The sequence below is a fragment of the Dendronephthya gigantea genome, unplaced genomic scaffold (genome assembly GCF_004324835.1).
Source record: "Dendronephthya gigantea isolate DGI-Jeju-01 unplaced genomic scaffold, DenGig_1.0 000057F, whole genome shotgun sequence".
Classification (NCBI taxonomy): Eukaryota; Metazoa; Cnidaria; class Anthozoa; order Malacalcyonacea; family Nephtheidae; genus Dendronephthya; species Dendronephthya gigantea.
The window spans coordinates 254,943-271,211 of NW_021163067.1; the positions used below are offsets into that span (position 1 = coordinate 254,943).

Consider the following 16,269-nt stretch of genomic DNA (forward strand, 5'->3'; position numbering starts at 1 on the left):
AAAACAGTTCACTTTCAAAATTGTGAATTGTGAGTCACTTTTTAAAGATATTTAGCTTCGCGTTTTCGACGCGGAACGGCAAACCGCAAACCGAATTAATTTTATCTTTGAATATTTATATCTCTAAACAGGTATAATACTAAACGTTTATGTAATGAATAACCTACAGTATCAAATTGATGATTATATATTCATTGCCTCAGGGAAGTGTCAGAGTGATGCTCGGAGAGTTTGCAAAAGTATACCTTTTTAAGTGCCTTTCCATCGAAATAGGGGAGTTCAGGCCAGTAGTCCTTCCTAACATGTTTGCCCTCAGCTTTTGCATGCAGTTTTCCCATGCAATGCTGCATATGTGTTGGTTGCATGACTATGGGGTACTGAGTATTGATTTATACCCCCTAGGCCCAGTTACAAAGTAGCATTTCACTTGCCAAGCTCCTTCCCTTATAATTTGAGCCCAAATAGGCTCCTCTCTTCTACATTTTATATAAATTGGTTTGGTTGGATATTATTTACATACTTATTATTGTATAAAGATTTTTGAAACACCTTTGTCATGTGTCATGTCTCAAATGTTCATAATAAAAACTCATCCATTTAAGGTCTGGCTCAGAAGAAGACTATACTGAGTTAACAATAATGTTGGAAGATAAATCAATTATGATTTTTGGCACTTCACTCGATGCAGGAATATTCTAGAGGTTTAAAGGGTCTTAATTTCGAGTGGTATTGTAAACACTTCAAATTCAAGCCAGGAACAATTGAAGGAAAAATTAGTCAACTATAGGTCCTCCGGCAGGAATCGAACCTACGCTTTTGCGATGCCGGTGCAATGCTCTTGCCAATGCTCAGTGGCAAGAGCATTGCACCGGCATCGCAAAAGCGTAGGTTAGATTCCTGGCGGAGGACCTATAGTTGACTAATTTTTCCTTGTTGGAAGATACTTGCATGTTTAGAAGAGACCAGGAAGATCTTAAGACTAAAGAAAAGAAGAAAAAAATAAAAATGAATAATTAAAAAAGAAAAACAGCCAGGAAATGCAAGATGCTGCACTCAATGGAATGAGTAGTATGTTGATAGTAGATTGCATGGCTATATCTATTGCATTGTATTGTTGTGGCGTTATATATGCTCGATCCTCGTATGGAAATTCTAATTTATATTCCATATATTATAGAAAGAAAATGTAATGATAATGAAAGTAGTGATACTGCAAGTGAAGATGAAATGCTTGAGAGTGAACAATACATCTCCAGGAAAGGTAACCATAATAAAAGCAAATTAGCTTTGGGCAGTACATTTGCAAAGAAATACTCAAAATGCATTTTTTAATTTGTAACAGGTAGAAAATGAAAAGTGTGTAAAAGGGTATCAAAGCTTACTGCAATTGAGATGCTTACTAACAAATATGAACAGAATGCCCAGTTGAAAGATTAAGAGTTGAATTTAAGAAGATTGGAACTTGACTTTCAAAGAGAGAAATATCTTGCTGAAGCTGAAGAGAGAAAATTAAAGTTTCATCTCGAAATGGGGGGAAAAAGGCATTCATTGAATTGTTACAAAAACGTTTTTAAGATAAAGTGTGAAAATATAACACACTTGATCACTTTAATATAAAAAACTTTGTCATATATTGTGCAAAAATTATTTCAGTCATTTAATTATAATTGCGATCATTTTATGTAACATGTTATTTATAAATATTGTCACATCAATAAACATTTTGTATTAAAGCTATAACTGATTTGATAAATATGTTTCTAATGAAGGGGGCTGAACTTTAAAGAATGAACTTGTTACAGAATCATATAGGCTGGTATGGCAATTAATTAGAACACTTCCAACCAAATAGTATTTTTATAAAGGTTGGGGCAAAACTTTCTGGTTCTTTTTGAAATCCAGAAGGGCAAAATACTGACACAACTTAATTTCCAAATCCCCACTCCACGCTACCACGAACTTTACTCATTCGCTTGTTGAATTCGCTTTGATTCTGTGTCAATTGTGCACCTCGATATGTTGCCAGGATGCAGTCGACATTAATACCATATGCCGGATCTCCATAAAGGACATCAGGTGTTTCAATATTTTGCAATGTTTTCTGTAAGACCACTTACACTAAGCAAGAAGCTAAGGCATCATGCCTTCGCCCCTCTATTGGTCCAAACCAGTTGACAATTAGATCATTTGGGGCAAAAGAAAACAAATCTCATGAAAATGTCTGATATATCATGCCATAAGTAATTGTCACTTAATACCTAAAACTTAATGCAGTGGACTCGTTTGTGTCCACTGTACATTATGTCTTGGTTAACTACAGGTCGTGCTATTGGTCGTACCATCAATAAATGCCCAACACTGTGTGAGTGGTGCACCTTAATTGACAATGAATGGCTTGGGCAAAGCACTCTGGATCAAGCCAAACTAGGTCCAATGAGTCAAGGAGGTGGCCAAAGCGGTTGTTTATGTCATCTAATATCTATATAAAATGAGAATGAATTGTTAGTTAAAGCTTAGTTTGAAATTTAACTGCCACTTTGTCGGTATAATTAAATACCTTGTTAAAAATCGAACTTAGTTGAGATTCACTCCTTCCAAAAATGCCTACTAAGTCACACCATCTGTTTGGATAGGCCAGAGGCTTTTGTCCTTTGTTCTGCTCGGTAGTATGAAGGAATCTAACGCAGGAAAAAGGCGCAACATGTCATCGTTGTGAAATCTAGTACGAGGTTATCCCCATTTAGAATGTATGCAAGTATTTTAACAAGTCTGCGGCAGAGTTGGAACAAGTCTGTTCACAAAAGATTTGTTCGCACTGTAATATTGCTTGTTTCTTACGCTTTCTCTATCTCTGTTTCTATATCCCTTACATAACTAGATCTCCATCAATTAATGTCAATCAATCCCCTAATCAATATCAAGTCTAAATTTAGCTATTACTGTCCGTGTCTATATATATATATATATATTACACGCACTGCTTGCTCCAATTTGTTGTAACTAGTTTAGAACAAGCAATATTGTAATATATGTGGCTAGTCTTTTGATTCAATAAGTTTGTTACAACTTGTTGATGCTGGACCCGCGCTGTTGACTTTTGAGAACGTTTGAAAATGACGAGTTTGTAATCTCATTGCCTGTTTTTGTTCTCGCTGTTGTGACAGCCAATCACATAGCAAAGATAAATTGAAGTATTTTCGGATTGTTTGCATATGTCCATGTGACTATTGTGATTGAAGTTGCCTACCTTAGGAATATTATGCTATATAATAGCTACCTACATTGCCTTGTCAAACAAGCAAGTCGCCTGTTGTAAGTAACAGGATTTAAGTACATATGTTAGCATGTAAATAAATGACATATGTGTGAATTTCATGAAAGTGCATATTTTTAAATCAAATAAAACCATTCGCCATTGGGCTGCCTATGCTACGACTAACGTAACTTCACTAACTTGAGTACTTTGAGTAATTTCCTTTTCATTAATGTTTAACCTAGTTCATTATATTTTACTGGCATAAATCAAAATGTTTGGGCATGGAAACTTTGCACTATCCTTGGGTCCCTAGTTCTTTGTGGAAACGTCTATACCAACGCAACAATATAATTCAACTTTAGGCTAAAATGAAAAATAGCGAACTCGTACAGTCGTACTTCCCGCACTAAATTTGCTACCGCGATTAACAATACGATGACTCAAGTGGATATAATCTCCCTAAATGAAGTATTACCTTCTTGTTATAAGTGCCCTAGACGTTAATGGCCCCCCAACTTAAATATGCTTCCTACGCCCCTGTCGTCAGCAGCTTGGAACAAGCAGTGCGAAAAAATCTTGTTGCAAGCTTGTGAACAGCTTACGGGTGTACACTGGTACACTCTTGCTAAATCAAATCCCTCCCAATGGAAAAGTATCACACGAAATAAATTTTACATATTGTATGCCAAAACAAAATAACGAATCGCTCATTTCAATTTATTCTTAATTCTTCCAATATAAAGATGTACCTGAACATTTTTTCACATTGCCAATTTCTGAGATCTTCCATATTCAATCGTGGAAGGCTGCTTTTCGTGGATGTAAACATGTGTTCAATTAGTGCTATGCCAAGATCATCTTCATCGCTGCTTTCAGAATCACTTTCAAATAACATTGAAATAGCAAAAAACAAAAAAGTGGTATAGAAAAAACTTGGCAAATAACTTAATTACTTTAATTAATATTAGGTTCGAACGGACCGCTTCCTTTATTGTCCTCAATTGCTGTTAATTTCCTGGCAACACTCTCAACAGATGCAGACGCTCTTCAAAAACAGGGGCAGATGCTCTTCTATTCAGGGATTCTAGCATCTGTTGTAAATCTACAATCATTAATCTTCCTAACCTTTTGTGTTATTATTTAATTTATTTTACTACATTTTGTTTCAATTATGTTTATTCCAGATTATTGTGCTTGAAGATCTGGGATGCTAAATTTCATCATTGAGGGTAGACAACATGGGAGTAGTTTTCCAAATTGGATCAAATCAAGGAAACCAGTTCTTGTCATGCAATCCTGAAATTGGCATTAAATTTCGAGAATACTTTGGTAATAAGTTAAAGAAAATTTTAATGTGTTGTACAGTATGTTGTTGATGCTGAAAATATTCTATAGATAGGATTTGGATTGGATTTGCTTTAGAAAAGGGTTGGCAAGAGAAATACAGTATGCAAAAAAATATTGTTTGATTACTTTGATGCCACATTACTGTAGATGAAGAACTAATGTTTTTCATGAGAGGTTGAAGAAAGGGTAACAACTTATGTAATGATGTCAAATGGCAGTGTTGGATAACAGAAAGTTCCAATATAAAACATACTTTTAATGTACTTTAGTATATTTCAATTAATTTTATAGGAAGCAGCAATCGAAAATATCACCGAAATGATGTCCAAGACCTTTTTAACAAAAAATACAGTAAGTCTTCGGTCTTCCACTTTGTATGTTACTGTACATATATATACTGGTTAACCCGCAAATAATGTACTGCACATGAATATGAACTATCTTTCGTTCAGGTGAAGCCGTTGGTAAAAACTGCAGAGTTCCTTACTCTAAAGGAGGATTCAGCGTTATTGGTCTCCTCGAAAGATCCAGAATTCAGTGTTCTATACCAAGATTTAACCTAAATTGCAATTACAATATAATTGGCGATTACAATATAATTGGCAATGTTCAGAAAATACCTCTAGTCTTGAAAGAGAAATCATATTAGTAATAGCATGAACATGGATAAACAATACATACAAGAACAGGCTACATTGATGGTAGTAATTCCCCTATTAGATCACAGAAATCTTTTAGAGGTACTTGATTATGAAGGAATAACTTTTCAGCCAAATCCATTAATTTCAGGTGAAACCCAATGGAGGGCCTCTCAGGAGATCCAGGCCAAAAATGAGCATGAATTAGTGTAACAGCATGGCTTTCACAGCTACAAACTGACACTTGTTTTAAGTGTTGATTACCTATTAGGCAATTGAAATTAAATTTCTTGCTATTATTCAGGATTTGTGATAATGGTGAAAGAGCACAAAAAAGCCATGTTGCAGGGAGGGAAGCTACATATAATTCCAAATACAAGGGCTGAGGAGCCTGATTGTATAATTGGGGTTATATGAGTGAACGAAGGGAGAAATATATGAGATTACAAATGGTATGACTTCGTCTTTACCGTGCTTCGGACCACTTTTTTAACACCAGGGTACCCCCTGTGAGAAGAAAAGTAAAATCGCGCGCTTTGGCACTGTTGCTATAGGAACGGTGTCGCATGATCCTCCAGCGACTATTTTAACACCAAACAAGAAGGGAGAAATTCAAAGAGTTATAGGGACGGTGTGTCCCAAGAACACCAACGGGAGGGACTCATATATTTCTCCCTTCGTTCACTCATATAACCCCAATTATACATCAGGCTCCTCAGCCCTTGTATAATTGGAATTATATTTCATGAACTCCGGTCGAAATATATGAGATTACAAATGGTAGAGTTTAACACAATACACTCCTGAAGTGAATAAGATCCTTTATTGTCAGGCTCAAACCCAAACTGTAACAAGAACCGATTAAACATTATTTACATGTATGGCCTAGGACAGCACGGCCAAATTGAGTGTTCATCACAGGTTTATAGTAAAACTTTTGGAAGGTAGAAGCGGTGGACCAATCAGCCATTTTTAAAATTTCCTCGAGAGGAACTGACGCGTTTGCTGCTGCTGAGGTGGCAGCTCCCCGTACCGAGTGAGCTTTGAATATTGAGGTGTCTATGCCGGCTTGGGCAAGGAACTCGCGAATCCATCGTGCTAGAGTTGAAGGAGAGATGGACGGTGTGGTTTAATGTAAGATATAAATAATTTATTCGGTTTGCCCTCCAAATTATTTCTGAGCGTAGTTGTCAACTCAATGTATTGTTTGAAGCAGGCAACTGGGCATAGTTTCGTATCTTCGGGGAAGGACGATACGATAGCGAAAACAGGAACATCTGGTCGTGTAGTTTTGGTTTGTGGTAAGGTGAATGTGATGCCTTCCGGTGACAACCGATAATGGTTAAGATCCAGCTGCGAAAGTGAAGACACCCGTTCAGGCAAGTAATGGCGAAGATTGTAGCCAATTTCCCAGACAGTTGTTTTAGAGTCAGCTCAGTATTATTTCCTAGTTTAGACAAGTAGGCGGTTACTTTGGAGACATCCCATGTCATGGAATACCGCGGTTTTGGTGGGCGGAGGTTTAGGATGCCCTTTAGTAAGTTGACCACGTATGGATATTGACCCACCGAGTAACCATCAATTTTTGGATGAGTAACAGAAATTGTCGAAACATTAATCGAACGGTACTGAAGGCCACTGTCATAGCAGTCTGATAAGAAGGTAAGTATGTCTTTCAGAGATGCTGAAACAGGATCAATTTGCCGTGGACAACACCAGCCGCGCCAGCGTTTCCAGCTCGATTCGTACGTCTTATGTGTGGAGGATCGAGTGGCTGCGATGAGAAGTTTGGCAACGTCTGCCGGAAGGCCTTCTGCTTGATAGCGCAGTGTGAGATATTGAATACGGCCATGTGAAGCCGAGGGTGCATTGGATGAATTCTCTTTGGTTCTGCCGGGTCTATTAGGAGGTGAGGTGATACCGGAAGCAAGACTGGCTGCCGGGTTAGTGGCTGAAGTAGTAGAGGCCACCATGGTTGGGCTTGCCATATCGGGGCCACTAGAACAATTTCTGTTTCGTCTGTCACTGTTTTGTTGAGGACCTTTGGGATCATGTTGAAGGGTGGGAAAGCATACCCTTTCAGTTGGTTCCAATTCAGACTGAAGGCGTCTGAGTGGAGCGCATTGGGGTCGGGTCTCCAGCTGATGTACGTCGGGAGTTGACAGGTTAGTCTTGAGGCAAAGAGATCGGTTCGGCAATGTTTCAGGAAAGGTTTGATGATGCTGGGTTCTAGCATCCAATCGCTGTTGTCTGTAAATAGACGCGATTCCCGATCTGCCAGATTGTTCAACTTCCCGGGGACGTGGAAAGCTACCACAAATATATCCTTCTGGATGCACCAGTTCCACATTTCTAGAGCGAGTTGGAGAAGCTGAGGAGAGTGTGTGCCGCCCTTGTGGTTGATGTACGCCACAGCTGTACCGTTGTCCATATTGAGCGACACAGTTATCGAAGTTTTGTTTTTCAACTGGGCTTGAAGGGCCAGGAAGGCACCTTTCAATTCTAGAATATTGATATGTAGTAGTTTCTCCGCAGCAGACCATTTCCCGTTCGTCCTCCAATTGGCGCAAACTGCCCCCCATCCCTGTTTTGACGCATCTGTGAAAATCGTAAGATCGGGAGGAGGGGTGACAATAGGGCTGCCATTGCATGCTGTTATGTTGCAAATCCACCATTGTAATTCCTCCCTTGACTGAAGGGACAGGGTCACTTTGGCACTGTAGTTGTCCAAAGAATCGATTAGACCCTGCTTCAGTTGCCGTTGTAGTTTGCGAATGTAAAGTGGGGCACGCCATATGGCTGGTCGAAAAGATTCGAGAGTGCCTAAAACTTGTGCCAAGTTATGAAGGCTGACTAGCTCTTGGGTGAGAAGTTGGCGGCAAAGTAGACGTAAGTTTGTGGGCTTGTTGGGGGGCAAGGTTAGAGTCATGTTGACTGAGCATATGGTGAAGCCCAGAAAGGTTAGAGTTTGAGTCGGGAGAAGAACCGATTTCTCTTTGTTGATGGTGAATCCCAAGGATTCTAGAAGAGACATGGTCATTTCGGTGAATAAGTGTGTTTCCTTGATCGAGGACCTGATCAGGAGGATGTCGTCGAGATAGATTATTAGTCGGATTGTCCTTTTTCTCAGAAAAGCTGCTACTGGTTTTAATAACCGTGTGAACACGCGTGGGGCTATGTTTAACCCAAAGGGAAGAGCTTGAAATTGGTAGGATTTGTTTTTCCAAATAAATCGGAGGAACCTTTGAGATGTTGGGTGGACTGCGACCGAAAGATAGGCATCTTTGAGGTCTAGTTTGGTCATGAAATGTCTTGCTTTTAAAAGCGTCTTTACTGCCGAGGGATTCTCCATTTGAAAGTGTGGACTTTCTATAAATTGGTTCAGTGAGCTGAGGTCTATCACAGGACGCATGCTTCCCCCTTTTTTGGGGACTAAAAAGAGGCGACTGTAATAACCGCCGCGTTCTAATGGGACTTGACAGAGTGCCCCTTTTTGCAGGAGATTCTGAACTTCTAAATCTAAAATCGGCATTAAATCTGCCGAGACCTGTGTAATTGGCACTTTGCTCTGATAAGGAACACAACGAAAAGGAATTTTTAAGCCTGATACAATGTTTAGGATCTCTGGATCGGACGTTAATTCTTGCCATTGTTTGAGATATTTTGGGAGTTGGGCGGAGGTCTGCGGGATTGTCGTGGACCTCGAAAAAAATTTTGTTTCTGGCGAGAATATTGTAGGTTCTGGTATTTGTTAGGGTTGGAATTTGAAAAGTTAGGTCCCCTGTAGTTGGGGGTTCTAGGGACATTCAATTTAGGTTTTACTGATGGTGCGAGGTTCTTTGCTAGGCCTCTGGAAAGTTCAGCCTCCTTAGAGGCGATAGAGGGGAAATCATCCCCAAATAACCACCTTTGGGCATTGGGTAAAAGGTGGTTGGCAAGATCTATCTTGCTTTTATTGATTGAGGCCAAAACTTTCTTCCGGCGAAGAATGGATAATTGGGTATTCGTTGAGCCCAACAGACAAAGTGTCTGTTCAATGGAGGTTTTTAACTCAGCTAAATCTACGTTTACATTGTTTTCGAGACGATCATGTAAGGTGCAGAGGGGCCCTGTGGCATTAAGTAAGGAACGTTGGGCAACCTGTAGTTCTTTGTCTCGTTTCTGTACAAATTTTCGATTGTTTTGTGCAATATGTTGTACCACTGAAGGGTCAAGGGTCGGGGCTAATAGAGCCTCAACCGAGGGCACAGCTTGATTCTCTAAAATTTCACTCACTTGATCAAATGAAAGTTTTCGGCGAAATTTTTTTCCAAAAAGGATGTAAAAACTTCTGAAGGTGACCAAGAAAGGGTCATATTATCAGGATCATACAATGAGTTATTAAGCTCTGTCGTAATAGAGGGAATATCTGTCCCTCTCCCGTGTAACTTCACAGAAGAATCCAAATCTGATGAGTCGACAGTCGTTTCTGGTGACTTAATAGTCAAATCTGATGGCTTAATAGCCGTGATTGGTGGCCCGAGAGCCGTAGGTTCAGGCAAGTTTGCATCTAAACTGTCGATATCATTTCCCGTTGTCACTGGTTCCGCGTCGTTTTGACGATCCGTTCTTCGATATATGATGCGAGTTTTCGCGCGAATGAGATCGTTTGCGATGATGTTGACTCGCCATATTCCAAGCTTAGATATAGAGGGATGAAAATACTAAGTTTTCGTCGCTGTTTAAGAGAAAGTTGGATTAGAAAAAATGATTTGAAAGGAAAAAACAAGAACTTACCTGTTTATGGCCGAAGCACAAGGTAAAAAAGTCGCTGGAGGATCATGGGACACCGTTCCTATAGCAACAGTGCCAAAGCGCGCGATTTTACTTTTCTTCTCACAGGGGGTACCCTGGTGTTAAAAAAGTGGTCCGAAGCACGGTAAAGACGAAGTCATACCATTTGTAATCTCATATATTTCGACCGGAGTTCATGAAATATAATTAAAAACTTTGGCTCATAATGAATTGGCTACAAGGCATTGAAAGGCTACTAATTTAGAAAGAGAGAGTCCTCTCAAAGCCTTATCTAAAACAAGCTAGCAATGTCTGTAACAAGCTCAGGACCATCAGCCATGGTTTCATTTAGGTCCCCTTTAGGCTATAGGGAGGATTTTAAACTCTGACCCATTCTGCCCATACCAATCTGATTAGTAGCAAACCCAGACAAGAATTACAGTCTTACAGAAGTGTAAATAGCTTGGACACTTTCGTATTGCACTGATGACCTGAATCAATTAATGAGTGATTTGGAAAAAGTGGGACAAACCTACACTCCTAGAAAACAGAAAAATATTATTCTTATTATTATCATTATTTAGCTTATTGTTATATTGTATAAAGTAACATGTATCAAGGCAAAACTTTAAGTATTAGCCTACCACCCACTCTTCCAACACGTGAAATTGATTTCTACTTTTGTGTAATGCAAATGCACATTCCCTGCAAAAGAATTGTCTCGCACCACAATATTGACATCGGATGCACGCTTCTTTGTTTAAACAACTGCCGCAAACAGCATTGTCGGGCATACTGGCGTCTTCAAAGCTCGCTTTTATTAACATTGGACGTATCTTCTCCCAATTACTAAAGCTATTTACATTTCGCAAATGAGCAGCGGATTCTTCTTGGCCAATGTTGTCAGCAAAATTTTCTTCGTGATCAGAAGATATGATGACACATGCCATACGCATTTTCCTGATCCGAAATGTCGACAGAAGCCGAAGCAGAGGCCTTGCTTGTATTGCCCACATCTACAGTTAAGGGCGTACATAGTGTAGACTTTCCGTTTCTTCCGAAGACAATTGTCTTTACACTAACCTTCTGAAGCTTTTTCATTTCGCAATTGGTACTGAATGATAATAATTTCTAAAGCAAAATTGACAGTTCTTCCAGCCGATTTCGCACAAAATTTGCGTATACAACGTGTGCCTCACACAAATCGTCATATCCGCTTGAAATTGTATATTTTGGATGGCTTAAATGATCATCTACAGCGGGCCGTACCCGCAAAAACTTGCTTTTATAATTGGACGTATCTTTTCATTTGAACCTCTAAAATTGCCCAAATCCACATTTAACGGCGTCTGAACTATTATAGACTTGTCAATTGATATTTATGGGTTTCACCCATTGATAATATGTGACACGGGTGTTTTTTTAGCTATTTTATATTTACTTTTTAATGTAACTACCCATATGGGGTTTGCAAATGATAAAAAAATTCTCAGTGATGCATAAATTACATCGTTTGCTTACACTTGTATGCGTTGTGCTCTGGCGTTAATATAATTATATATATATTAATATATATATATATATATATATATATATATATATATTAAGAAGGCTTTTTACACATAAAAAACTGCATGTTTGTTTCAAAGCACACCAGCGAGTGCTCTCTCGTCATATTTATACTCGTTCGCTCGTTCTTTAATAAAAGTTTTCCTCCGTGACAGCATTTGTTAGCAATTTGATTTCTACTGTTTAGAAATGTTTCTGGCTGTGTAGTTAGTTAACTACATAGAAGATCACATGCGGATACCAAAGAGGAACAAAGAGGTGGTTCATAGCTCAGGGCACATCAGATAGCTGCATGTGAATCACATAGGATCAAATGTGTTTCTCATGTCATTCACATGTGCTCTGCTGGCTTTACACCGGATAGATTTCTAAGTACAGTCGCATCAAGTATTTCTTCGTTGGGTGGTGATGGCAGTTCTTCCTTCTTTGATATTCTTGTCGAGACCTTCTGCCAATCTAATATCGGCCGAAAATTGCCATGATCTAATTTAATTATTGGCCAGGAAAGGAGGAAAGCTTGTCTACTAGTGAATTTCGAGCAATATTGATATAAGACATAGTTAATCAACATTACGGATTTGATGTTCTCTTCTCGTTCTCCGTTGTTGAATCGTGTCCAGAATCCGCTATCGAGAAAAACAGAGAATGTCTCACGAATAGCTGGTAAATCATGCAAATCTTGAAGAAACGTCGTACATCCAGTGATTGCAGCCGCAGGAGTTTCGAGATATTCCAGTATCTCCGAAACAACGCGTAATTTTGCAGCAAAGAGTCTGTCTTCAACATTTAACGATTCATTGCAGAACGCTTCGGTTGCTTTCTTGCGAGCATCTTTGAATCGTTCTTTAGCAAATTCAAACTCTTTGTGTGAGTTTATTTTAAGCTTTCCAATGGCGTTAGATAGTTGTAGAGCCTCATTCAAGATACCGACTTGGACAATTCTTGCCATTCCCGATGCTTCACCGCCATCCCCTCCAGTCTTGCTCGGTGCATCTTTCTCATCAAGATATGACTTTTCGATTGAATTATTAAATAGTATTATACCTTCTTTAAGAAAAGAGTAGCTGCTAAGAAGATCTTTCCGCGCAATACCGTCAAGTTTTGTGCTGATTTCGTTCAATTCGCGTACGAGTAACCGGCGAATTTTCGTATCCGTAACATCGCCTTCCTTCAGGTCAGCCGCAGTCGTATCTCGCGCATGGTTGCACAACAAACCCACTGTTGAACTAAGAATGCTTGTCACAATACCCGACATTCTAAACAGATCTTAAACAACAAACGAATAATGAACTTAATTTAAACTGCCAAAAACTCAAGCACGTTCACTCACGAAACATCTAATGCTATTGCAAATTTCCAAACTCTATGCTGCGTGCTTTGATGCATGACGTGCAGGTGGCTTATTCTTCCAGTCAGTGGGCGTATTTCAGGAAGACATTTGCATGAGAGTCTTCAATTGAGATCATTTTAGCGTTGAACCTTCGCGTATGGTATTCGCGATAGAGGCATTTTCTACAATGCTGTGCAAAGTCTAAAATACTTTAGTTCAGTCTACTGTTATATACAGTAGGTTTTTTCTGTCAACTATAATATATTGAACTAAGAATGCTTGTCACAATACCCGACATTCTAAACAGATCTTAAACAACAAACGAATACCGAACTTAATTTAAACAGCCAATAAACCTGTTACGCAAGGTTTCATAGTGATTGAGATACGCATATAAAAATAGCCATAAAAATAGAAGTAGCAAGAGCATGACAGGGATTAGTGATTAATTTTTGCCACAAGATGCCTGAGTAAATATAATTTCGGCCCATTCGCAACCATTATTCACATTTCCTTTCATGCATGACATTTCGTGGGATTGAATAAAGTAGTAAGGTGAAAATATCAATCATCCTGTCAGAACGTGTGCATCTGGATCAACAATCGTATGTCGTTGCCAAGTTTAACTGTCATAATTGAAAATATGCATGCTCGAGGCAGCTGCGGAGCTCTTATGTCAATCAAATGTGTTTTTTATAATGCGCGGTCGAGCATTTTAAGGATTACGTCAGAGAAAGTTTAAATCGATTAAAATAGTAGAATAAATAGTTAAGTTATAAAATAAGGTTCACAGAAATAATGTTTGATAATTTTAATGCTTGTTGACGATAAATATTTTAAGTTGTGAACATTTTTAAGTATTGATCGATTGAGCAGAAGACCAACTCGACTAGTGCGACAACGCCCTAAACAAACAGTATACGAGAGCTGGAACGAGCTTCTAAGACCAACCCACATTTCTAACTAACAACGCTGATTGGTTGGATAAGGATCAGCCCACTCTGGTTGATGACGTTTACAGTTGTCCCTCAACCATTACTATTAAAGGGCGTGCACGACACCCCAACCTTCAATGGACTAGCTTAGTAAAAAGCATATGAAACGTTAGAAAGCTCAACCTTTACAGAACCAACGACCGAAGACAAGAACGCAAAACGACGAAGATCGAGAAGTAGAGAAGAGAAGAACGGAGAAAAGAAACTGAATATTATTGAACTTTAGTCAAACCTTGTAAAAGATCTCCTACCTCGCGTATAGAGAAAATAAAGTCTTTATAACAAACCCAAGCAGATTCACTCACGAAACATCTAATGTTATTGCAAATTTTCTAGCAATATGCTGTGTGCTTTGATGCATGACGTACAGGTGGCTTATTCTTCCTGTCAGTACGTGGGAATTCAGGAAGACGTTTTAAATAGACAAGGGTGAAAAAGAGTCTTTGTTTAATTCCGAATTCAACTCTTTCGAACGATATCACTTCAATTCCTATTTGAGAATCTCAAATTGAGATCATTTTAGCATTGAACCTTCGAGTATGGCAGCTGCCTAATCTCGGCCAATCTCGTGGCTCAGTTGCATGCCAACAGTACCGGAAATACGTACAATGAAAAAGTCTTTTTGAGCAGGTAAATGGGTAGATTTTATATTTTAAAGCTTGCAAGCTAGTATTTTGCAAGTTTAATATGCAGATTTATGAACAAATGTATGACACCTCTGAATTTATTCGTCAATTTCGTTCAAATTTTAAAGGTGAATCTGTTTAAAAAGTAATGAAATTTCGCTAAAAATTCTAGTATTTAAAACTATTCGTAGCACAATTATGATTATAGTCGAATTTGATAGCTCAGAAGTCGACTTTATAATTGTACCAAGATATAGGATTTTACTTTACGAATTTCAGCAGAAACGAGTATTATAGAATTTCAGAGATGCATGGAAATATATGTCTATTGCTTCAGGCGAGGGAATTATGCATGCATGTATTTCTAGTAGATATGAAATAAAGCATTAGTGCATTATATATGTCATAGCTTCCTAATGAATACACTATCTCTCAGGGTAAAAAAGAATGTATTGTCATTACTCACTCGGTAATCAATTAATTTTATACTATTTTTTTGTCAATTTAATAAATTTACAGAACTGGATTGCCAAGCAGGCTCAAAGAATAAAAGGAAAGCGGATAAAGTTCAAAGGGTTAAACCTTCTGAGGCAATAAAATATGCACATCATTCTACTGTTCCCCGAAAAGATCGCACAAAATGTGGATGAAACATATTTCAGAAAGAGTATGCTACCACCGAGGGTGTGTATTATGCAGTATATCAATATATATTAGTTGATCATTACATGTAGCTATTTCTAGGGTATATGTGAATGGTCATATTTCTCTTAATTAAGTATATGGTATGTATTATTATGACAGACGTCCATATATACCTGATGTTGGATACATGTATGTAACGATCTGACGTCATGGTTTATGTGACGTCACTTGTATATAGTTGTATGCCACTTTATATTAAAATCATTATCATAGCAACCACTGACGAGAGCGTGTCTATTATTACCCTTCGCTAAAGATATTACATTGGCGACGAGGATGGGATAAATTTACTTGCGTTATGGCTTCCACATTACCACCATTTCCTTCGTTCAATGTCGAAGACGACCCCACCGCAACCGGTCAACGCTGGACCAAATGGAAAAAGCGTTTCGAAAATTTTATGCTTGCCATGAACATCGAAGATGATACCCGCAAACGTGCACTTCTAGATCTGCTACACTATATTGGCTCGTCCGCATTCCATATCTTCGAGACACTAACGGATACTGGTGAAGCGAAGGACTATCAGAAAGCGATGGACCGTTTAACGAAACCTACCATTTTCGTCAAGCTCGCCAGAATGCCAATGAGACGTTGGACCAATTTACCTCGGTTGACAAAGAAATCAAATCACAGATCATCCTCAGCTGTTTCTTTTCTCGCCTTCGTCGACGTGCACTTCGTGAATCGTCCTTAACCCTCAAAGCACTCCTTGATCTCGGTCGTACAATGGAAATCTCAGAAAAACAGGCCTCGGGTATTGAATCGAACGTCATCTCGCCTGCTGACGGTGAACTTTTAAATTATACTTGCTCTTCTCAGCCTCCCCAAGTCCGTCAACAGTCTTATACCCCTTCTTCCCGTTCCCGAGAGTTCTCTGCCCCGCCGTCCACGTGTGGTCATTGCGGGTTTGCATATCCCCATCCACAAGATCAAGCCAGCTGTCCTGCGCGCGGTTTCCAGTGTCGTTCATGCGGAAAAATGAACCATTTTGCCCGTAGTGTCGATCCAAACCTACTTACTGATGTTC

General features: G+C 38.9%; 1 long non-coding RNA gene and 1 pseudogene across 1 annotated transcript; one reads left to right on the forward strand and one right to left on the reverse strand.

Moving 5' to 3' along the window:
• The first annotated feature begins 4,499 nt into the window (after window positions 1–4,499).
• On the forward strand, window positions 4,500–5,109 carry LOC114529523. Its single transcript, XR_003687643.1, has 3 exons — window positions 4,500–4,585; window positions 4,895–4,954; window positions 5,056–5,109. It is a non-coding gene; the product is annotated as an uncharacterized LOC114529523 (long non-coding RNA).
• Window positions 5,110–7,743: 2,634 nt separating this feature from the next.
• LOC114529537 lies at window positions 7,744–10,192 on the reverse strand (annotated as a pseudogene).
• Between the last annotated feature and the right edge of the window lie 6,077 nt (window positions 10,193–16,269).